This window comes from Piliocolobus tephrosceles, chromosome 6, assembly GCF_002776525.5.
Source record: "Piliocolobus tephrosceles isolate RC106 chromosome 6, ASM277652v3, whole genome shotgun sequence".
Taxonomy (NCBI): Eukaryota; Metazoa; Chordata; class Mammalia; order Primates; family Cercopithecidae; genus Piliocolobus; species Piliocolobus tephrosceles.
Genome location: NC_045439.1, coordinates 41,294,285 through 41,303,575, shown reverse-complemented (window position 1 = coordinate 41,303,575; position 9,291 = coordinate 41,294,285). Strand labels below are relative to the sequence as shown.

General features: G+C 47.5%; 1 pseudogene; it reads left to right on the top strand.

The window, feature by feature from the left end:
• Nucleotides 1-835: 835 nt before the first annotated feature.
• LOC111556000 lies at nt 836-2,743 on the top strand (annotated as a pseudogene).
• The last annotated feature ends 6,548 nt before the right edge of the window (nt 2,744-9,291 follow it).

Sequence of the window (9,291 nt, the reverse complement as noted above, 5' to 3'; positions counted from 1 at the left end):
TCAAAGACAAATATTTTCCAATGACCAATGAATGCATTGTAGTACAAACTCATGCATGGGTAAAAGATCCATTCTAAGTACACAGCAAACCAATGGATTTTAATGTAACAGAACACGAAAAGTTTATTGACATAATTTCAGACTTCACATTGCAACTAACCTTTAAGACACTTGTTTTGGTGTAGTATCAAAATAGAATATCCACAATTATCTAAGAGGACTATTAAATACTCTTCCCTTTTCCAGCTACATAGTTGTGTGAAGCTGGATTTTCTTCACACATTTTGACCAAACCAACATATTGCAATATACTGAATGCAAAAGTAAATATTTGAGAATCCATTTATCTTCTGTTAATGCACACATTTAAAAAAATTTCACAATATTTCACAATGCAAAACAATGCCATTTTTCAAAACTGTAAAATAATGTCATTTTTCTTGCTGAAAATTTTGTTTGGAAGATACGATTTTTAAAAATAGAAATATGGGCTGGGCAGAATGGCTCATGCCTGTAATTCCAGCACTTCGGGAGGCCAAGGCAGGTGAAACACCTGAGGTCAGGAGTTCGAGACCACTCTGGCCAACGTGGAGAAACCCAAATCCCCTGTCTACTAAAAATACAAAAATTAGGTGGGCATGCGCTTGTAATCCCAGCTACTTGGAAGGCTGAGGCAGGAGGATTGCTTGAACGCAGGAGGCGGAGGTTCCAGTGAGCCAAGATCTCGCCACTGCACTCCAGCCTGGGCAACAGAGCAAGACTCTCTCAAAAATAAATAAATAAATAAAATATTCCGGCGCCTCCATTCCATCCCCGCGGGTCTGCTGTGCGTGTCATGGACGGCATTGTCCCAGATATAGCAGTTGGTACAAAGCAGGGATCTGACGAGCTTTTCTCTACCTGAGTCACTAACAGACCATTTATCATGAGCAGCAACTCGGCCTCTGCAGCAAATGGAAATGGCAGCAAGAAGTTCAAAGGTGACAGCAGAAGCGCCGGTGTCCCCTCCAGAGTGACCCACATCCAAAAATCGACGTCACCGAAGGGGAGGTGATCTCCCTGGAGCTGCCCTTTGGGAAGGTCGCTAATCTCCTGATGCTGAAGGGGAAAAACCAGGCCTTCATCGAGATGAGCACGGAGGAGGCTGCCAACACCATGGTGAACTACTACACCTCAGTGACGCCCGTGCAGCGCAGCCAGCCCATCTACATCCAGTTCTCCACCCATAAGGGGCTGAAGACCGACAGCTCTCCCAACCAGGCACAGGACCCAGCGGCCCTCAGGCGTTAACTCGGTCCATTCGGGGAACCTGGCCTTGGCTGCCTCGGCGGTGGCCGTAGACGCAGGAATGGCAATGGCTGGGCAGAGCCCAGTGCTCAGGATCATCGTAGAGAACGTCGTCTAGCCCGTGACTCTGGATGTGCTGCATCAGATTTTCTCCAAGTTCGGCACATTGCTGAAGACCATCACCTTCATCAAGAACAACCAGCTCCAGGCCCTGCTGCAGTACGCCGACCCCGAGAACGCCCAGCATGTCAAGCTCTCGCTGGACTGGCAGAACACCTACAACGCCTGCCACTCGCTGTGCATCGACTTCCCCAAGCTCATCAGTCTCAACCTCAAGTACAACAATGAAAAGAGCCGGGACTACCACGCCCAGACCTGCCCTCTGGGGGCAGCCAGCCCTCGCTAGACTAGACATGGCCGCGGCCTTCGATCTTTTAGTTCGAACATCCACGGAGCCTGGTCCCCCTGGCTATCCCCTCTGCGGCAGCAGCTGCAGCGGCAGGCCAGATCGCCATCCCGGGCCTGGCAGGGGCAGGAAATTCTGTCTTACTGGTCAGCAACCTCAACCTAGAGAGAGTCACACCCCAAAGCCTCGTGTGTGTGTGTGTGTGTGTGTGTGTGTGTGTGTGTGTGTGTGATGGAGTCTTGCTCTGTTGCCCAGGCTGGAGTGCAATGGCGTGATCTCGGTTCATAGCAACCTCTCCCTCCCGGGTTGAAGCGATTCTCCTGTCTCAGCCTCCCGAGTAGCTGGGATTACAAGCGTGCCACCACGCCCGGCTAATTTTTGTATTTTTAGTAGAGATGGGGTTTCATCATGGTGGTCAGGCTGGTCTCGAACTCCTGACCTCATGATCCTCCTGCCTCAGCCTCCCAAAGTGATGGGATTACAAGCGTGAGCCACCGCGCCCAGCCCCCAAAGCCTCTTTATTCTTTTCAGCAACTACGGGTACGTGCAGCGCGTGAAGATCCTGTTCAATAAAAAGGAGAACGCCCTGTTGAAGATGGCAGACGACAACCAGGCCCAGCCGGCTATGAGCCACCTGAACTGGCACAAGCTGCACGGGAAGCCCATCCACATCACCTCAGCCTTATCACGCCCTCGAAGCACCAGAACGTGCAGCTGCCCCGCAAGGGCCGGAAGGACCAAGGCCTGACCAAGGACTATGGCAACTCGGCCCTGCACCGCTTCAAGAACTTCCAGAACATATTCCTGCCCTCGGCCACTGTGCACCTCTCCAACATCCCGCCCTCAGTATCCGAGGAATATCTCAAGGTCCTCTCCTCCAGCCATGGGGGCGCCATCAAACGACTCAAGTTCTTCCAGAAGGACCGCAAGATGGCGCTGATCCAAATCCGCTGCGTGGAGGAGGCGGTCCAGGCCCCCGTTGACCTACACAACCACCATGTCTGGGAGAACCACCACCTGGGGGTCTCCGTCTCCAAGTCCACCATCTAGGGGTCTCAGGCCCCCCACGGCCAGGCCCCCTGGCGACAACTTCCATCATTCCAGAAAAAAGCCACTTTAAAGAGCAGCTGAAGTGACCTTAACTGATCATTTTATTTAGAAATCAGTTTACCTGTTTTATAAAAAATTAAATCTAGTTCACCTTGCTAAAGTAAATAAATTAAATTAAAACAGAAATATGTGATTTATATTAACATGTAATGGGTTTATTATTGTGATCTTAAAATTGACAAATATTTAAAATTTTCTGCCACTAACCTACATACATTTTTAGAGTATGTAAAGGGGTCCTGAGACAAAAAAGTTTGAGAACTCCTGTATTACCCCATCTTGCCCTCCAGAATGTGGACTGAAGGGAAGTACTTCTTTCCTTTCTACTTAAATAACCCAGTGCTGTTACTATTTTATTTTAAAATCCAATCTACACTCTTCCTCCAGAACTATTAAAAAGTAGACTGCAAAAGAACCATAGCTTCCTGAAATCAAAGGACCCAAAACAAAGAGAAGGCAAAAACAGCGAATAAAAGGACTTCTCCAGAGACTGGCAGGCAGACTAAAAGACCACTTCCCCTCCAGCCAGCCTGGTAGGAGTTGCCTATTCCTTTTTGCTTGGTTGTTCTCACACCCAGTCACCCACTCCCATCCCCTACATCCCAACCCCCATCCTGGAAAGCTATTGTTCTCCAGGGTCTCAAAACACAAAGGGACTTCATAAATCTTTGGGCTGACCCTCCACCCCATCCACTCTCTGAGATTACAGTGTAGGGAAGGGCACTTTCAGATTCTGCCTGAGCCTCCACCAGCCCCCTGTTCTCAGGCTTGGGGCTGAGATGAAAAGGGAACACCACTGTTTCTGGCCTGAAAAGGAAATGTAAATCCCTTGCAAGCCAGAAGCTGCCAGAAGACCATTTGCCTGTTAGTAAACAAGGCGGCCTGAGCCATCTTTCTCCTCTTTAATAACCTGTGGGGCACCTATTGATTGCGCAGGCTGGTCCCTCATAAATTAAAACAGGGATGCCTTCCGGTTGCTCTGTAGCTGCGTAGATGGTGAAATTGGCTCACTAATACTTCATGCTCATGGAGCACAGTGTATCACGCCACATAAACATGAAGAATATGTATCATCAGGCTCTGGGAACGCACGGAAAACAATCCCGGAAGCTTCTGGGCATGCTGCAGACTTTAATTAGGCAGTTTCTTCCACTAGAATTGGAGACTGGCAGAAACACCAATTGCATGCCTCCTGCTGCAGCCTGTTCTGCTTTCAAATGGGAGGGAGGAGCAACCCTGGTGGGTAGGAGATAAGCCTGCTCCTCTCTCTACCCCCTTACCAGGACGGGCACCCGCAAGCAGAAAGGAATGTTCCTCTCTCATGCTATGGTAGAAAGAGCATTGGCCGGGCGCGGTGGCTCAAGCCTGTAATCCCAGCACTTTGGGAGGCCGAGACGGGCGGATCACGAGGTCAGGAGATCGAGACCCTCCTGGCTAACACGGTGAAACCCCGTCTCTACTAAAAATACAAAAAATTAGCCGGGCGAGGTGGCGGGCGCCTGTGGTCCCAGCCACTCGGGAGGCTGAGACAGGAGAATGGCGTGAACCCAGGAGGCGGAGGTTGCGGTGAGCTGAGATCCGGCCACTGCACTCCAGCCTGGGCGACAGAGCAAGACTCCGTCTCAAAAAAACGTGATAAGAAAAAAAAAGAGCATCAAGTTAGCAGTCAGAAAACATTAAGAACTTCTGCTTTAGCCACTTACAGCTGCATGATCATGGGCGCAAGTGCCTTAACCTCTCCGAATCACAGTATCTCATCTGGAAAGTGGACAAAGTAATAACACCTAGCTGCTTGTGAGGCTTGAGGAAAATAAGTCTTTCCTGGTGCCCAGTATGGTCTCAGTAAATACTGAAACTGAAATTGAAGCAGATGAAGAACAGGGTGGCAGGTAGAGGGCTGATACTATTTCTTTCTCCCACCTCCAAAATCTGGCATCAGGAACTTTCCACCGCTACCCCTAGCCAACATTTTGCTCTTTAAGTAAGAAGTGAGGCCCTGCAACTCATAACTTGATACATTGGAAATGTTTCTCTTACCCTTCTATCTTTCTGTGCCCGCTCCTGAGCTAGCTCTCAATTGAAAATTCATTTAGCAGGAAACCTCTCTAAAATGCATGGTAAACATCGAAAAACATGCTAGCATAGTTTACCATTCTACCAAAAACAGCTTAGCACCCACATGCCAACACTTGGCAGAACCTTCTGAGTTTCTCCAACTTTAAACAGGCCCTAGGCAACCAGATCTACTTATGCTTCTCAGAGTGTGTAGTACCACAGTGCTCTTCCTCTGCCATTGCTAATTAAAATGAATGAGGACAATGTGGAGAGCCATATTTTGCTATTTCTGGAAATATCTGCTGCTCCAGGGAGGGTGTAGGACATTGAATGGTCCCCTCACCCTAAAGGATATGGTCGCATCCTGGAACTCATGGATGGGTCTAGGATGTGATTGGGTGTGAGAAAAACAAAGCAAAAAAGGTCTTGGCACATGTAAAAGAAAGGATCTTAAAATGAGATGATCCTGGATTACCTGGGTGGGCCCTAAATCCAATGACAAGTATTTTTTTTTTTTTTTTTGAGACAGTATTTCACTTTTGTTGCCCAAGCTGGAGTGCAATGGCGCAATCTCAGCTCACCACAACCTCTACCTCCCGGGTTCAAGCGATTCTCCTGCCTCAGTCCCCCAAGTAGCTGTGATTACAGGCATGTGCCACCACGCCCAGCTAATTTTGTATTTTTAGTAGAGATGGGGTTTCTCCATGTTGGTCAGGCTGGTCTTGAACTCCTGACCTCAGGTGATCCACCCACCTCGGCCTCCCAAAGTGCTGGGATTACAGGCGTGGGTCACCGCGCCCGGCCATGACAAGTGTTTTTATGAGACAGAAGAGGGTCCAGGGCAGTGGCTCACACACGTAATCTCAGCCCTTTGGAAGGCCAAGGTGGGAGGATCGCTTGAGACCAGCCCAGGCAACATGGTGAGACCCCATCTCTACAAAAAATTAGCCAGGCACAGTGGCACTCACCTGTAGCCCCAGCTACTCAGAAAGCTGAGATGGGCCGGGCGCGGTGGCTCAAGCCTGTAATCCCAGCACTTTGGGAGGCCGAGACGGGCGGATCATGAGGTCAGGAGATCGAGACCATCCTGGCTAACAAGGTGAAACCCCGTCTCTACTAAAAAATACAAAAAACTAGCCGGGCGAGGTGGCGGGCGCCTGTAGTCCCAGCGACTCCGGAGGCTGAGGCAGGAGAATGGCGTAAAACCCGGGAGGCGGAGCTTGCAGTGAGCTGAGATCTGGCCACTGCACTCCAGCCAGGGAAAAAAAAAAAGCCCCGTCTCAAAAAAAAAAAAAAAAAAAAAAATAAGAAAGCTGAGATGGGAGAATCGCTTGAGCCTTGGAGGTCGAACCTGTAGTGAGCAGTGTTCACACCACTGCACTCCAGCCTGGGCGACAGAGCGAGACTCACTCTCAAAAACAAACAGACACACAGAAGAGAAGGCCCAGAGGGGAAGTCCATGTGAAGATGGAGGCAGAGGCTCCTGATGCAGCCACAGGCCAAGGGACAAAGAAGCCACTGGAAGCTGGAGAGGCCAGGGTGGATTGTCCACTAGAGGCTCTGGAAGGAGTGTGGCCCCACCAACACCTTGATTTTGGAGTTCTGGCTTCTAAACTGTGAGAGAATCAGTTTCTGGTATTTTAGGCCACCCAGTTTGTGGTCATTTGGTTACATGCAACACACAGAAAAATGTCTGGGAGGATACATTCCATGGCAGATTGCTGGTAGTTGCTCTGTCCATTTTTCCTTCCTTTTTGGTAACAAAAACTGACTTTTGGGGGGATGGTCATGTGCTCAGTGAAAGCTTCCCTTTCCCAGCATCTCTTGCAGCGAGGTGTGGCCATAAGACTAAGTTTTGGCGAAAGAAGTATGAACAAAGAAGTGTAAGAGACTTCTACAAAGTCTCTTTATGGGAGAGTGTTATGGGTTAAATTGTCTCTCCCCCAAATTTATATATAGAAGCCCTAATCCCTCGTACCTCAGCATGTGACCTTATTTGGAATAGGGTGCTCGCAGATGTAATTAGTTAAAATGAGGTCATGAGGGTGGGCCCTAATCCAATATAAACATGTCCTTATATAACAGGGAAAATTGGACACAGAAACACACACATATGAAGAATGCCATGTGACGACCAAGGCAGAGATTGGGGTGATGCTTCCACAAGGTAAGGAAACTCAAAGATTTCCAGCCAATCACGAGCAGCTAGGGGAGAGGCATGGGACGGATTTTTCCTTACAGTTTTCAGAAGGAAAACTTCTGATCCTGCCTGATACATTGATGTTGGACTTCTAGCCTGCAGAACTGTGAGAATTGTGAGAGGATAAGTAAATTTCTGTGGTATAAGCCCTTGATTTGTGGTCCTTTGTCACAGCAGCCCTAGCAAACTAATACAGAGAGATATGCCCTTCCACTTTTCCATCTTGCTACCTAGTCCTAATATAGATAAGAGGGATGGTTCTCCATTAGCCATTGTGCTACATGAGAATGGGGGCCACATTCACAGATGGTAGGACAGGGAGCTAGAATAAACTTGGGACCCTAAAAACTTCATGGAGTCGCCACATTAGCCCTGGACTGCCTATCCCTTGGCTTATCTTTCTGAAAAATAAATAAAATTGAAGCTTTTGTTGTTATCATTTTGTTTTTTGAAACATGTAGTTGAATATATATATATATATATATATATTTTTTTTTTTTGAGATGGAGTCTCTCTCTCTGTCACCCAGACTGAAGTGCAGTGGTGCAACCCCCACCTCCCAGGTTCAAGCAATGCTCCTGTCTCAGCCTCCTGAGTAGCTGGGATTACAGGCATGCACCACCACGCCCGGCTAATTTTGTATTTTTAGTGGAGATGCAGTTTCACCATATTGGTCAGGCTGGTCTCGAACTCCTGACCTCAGGTGATCCACCTACCTCGGCCTCCCAAAGTGCTGGGATTACAGGTGTCGGTCACTGTGCCTGGCCAATTGAATATAATCTTAACCAACACACACACAATTTTGATAAATTAGTTCTTTGGGGAGAGGACTGGGATTGGACTGTCATAGGTAGGAAATGTTTGCTTTACCCGTATGTTTCAATTTTGATATCAGGAATGTACTTGTGTACTCTTTTGTAATTAAAAATAAATCTATTTTATAATAAATAAATTACAAGGAAAAAAGAGGGATGAGAACCTGTAGATTCCAGAAGACCTAAGAAAAATGGATGATTGGATGCAGGAAAAAAATAAAAAGAAATATATCAATCAATTGCAATGTATGAGTCTTATTTGGATCTTGATTTAAACCCCACATTTTTTAAAATTTACATGATAATTGGGGAAATTTTAATATTAATCAGATATTTGATGATATTGAGGAATTACTGTTTTTATGAATGCTAACAATATTATAGTGATGTATTTAGAGTGTTCTTATCTTTTAGACTCTAAAACATGGTTTTCAACCTTGTCACTATTGTTATTTTGAGCCATATAGTTCTTTGTCGTGAGGCGCTGGCCTGTGCATTGTAGAATGTTTCGTAGCAGCCCTGTTTCTACTCTGTCTTCTATCAGCTAGAGGCTGGGTGCACACCCCCTCCCCGCAACGCTGGAAAAGCAAAAAAAAGTCTCCACATATTGCCAGATGTCCCCTAGGGGGCAAAACTGTCCTGGGCAGAGAATAACAGCTCTAAAATGTAGAGATACTGACTGGACTATTTATGGGCGACATAATTCAATGACTGGATTTTACTTCAAAATAACCCAGGTGATGTGGGGGTGGGCGATGGGTAAAATATTCCACAATGGAAAGTTTAACATACATTAAAAATTTTTGAAAGACTCTATTTGGACTTCTCTTTCAATATGGGGAACTTAACATTCTCAAATAGTCTCTCACTATAAGACGGGAATATATTGGATAAAATGCAACAGATATTCACCTCCTCGGTCCAAGATCTTGCCTCATGTCTCCCACAAGAGCATTAAAATCCAAGGATCGCCGGGCGCGGTGGCTCAAGCCTGTAATCCCAGCACTTTGGGAGGCCGAGACGGGCGGATCACGAGGTCAGGAGATCGAGACCATCCTGGCTAACATGGTGAAACCCCGTCTCTACTAAAAAATACAAAAAACTAGCCGGGCGAGGTGGCGGGCGCCTGTAGTCCCAGCTACTCGGAGGCTGAGGCAGGAGAATGGCATAAACTCGGGAGGCGGAGCTTGCAGTGAGCTGAGAACCGGCCACTGCACTCCAGCCTGGGCGACAGAGCGAGACTCCGTCTCAAAAAAAAAAAAAAAAAAAAAAAAAAAAAAAAAAAAAAAAAAAAAAATCCAAGGATCTAGGTTCCAAGTCTAACTGGGCAAGGCAAGTCCTCCCTCCCCCCCCCCCCCCCTCCCCACCCAGGCATCCTCGATGCTGCGCCCGGGCATAGGGCATATGCAGCTAGGAGC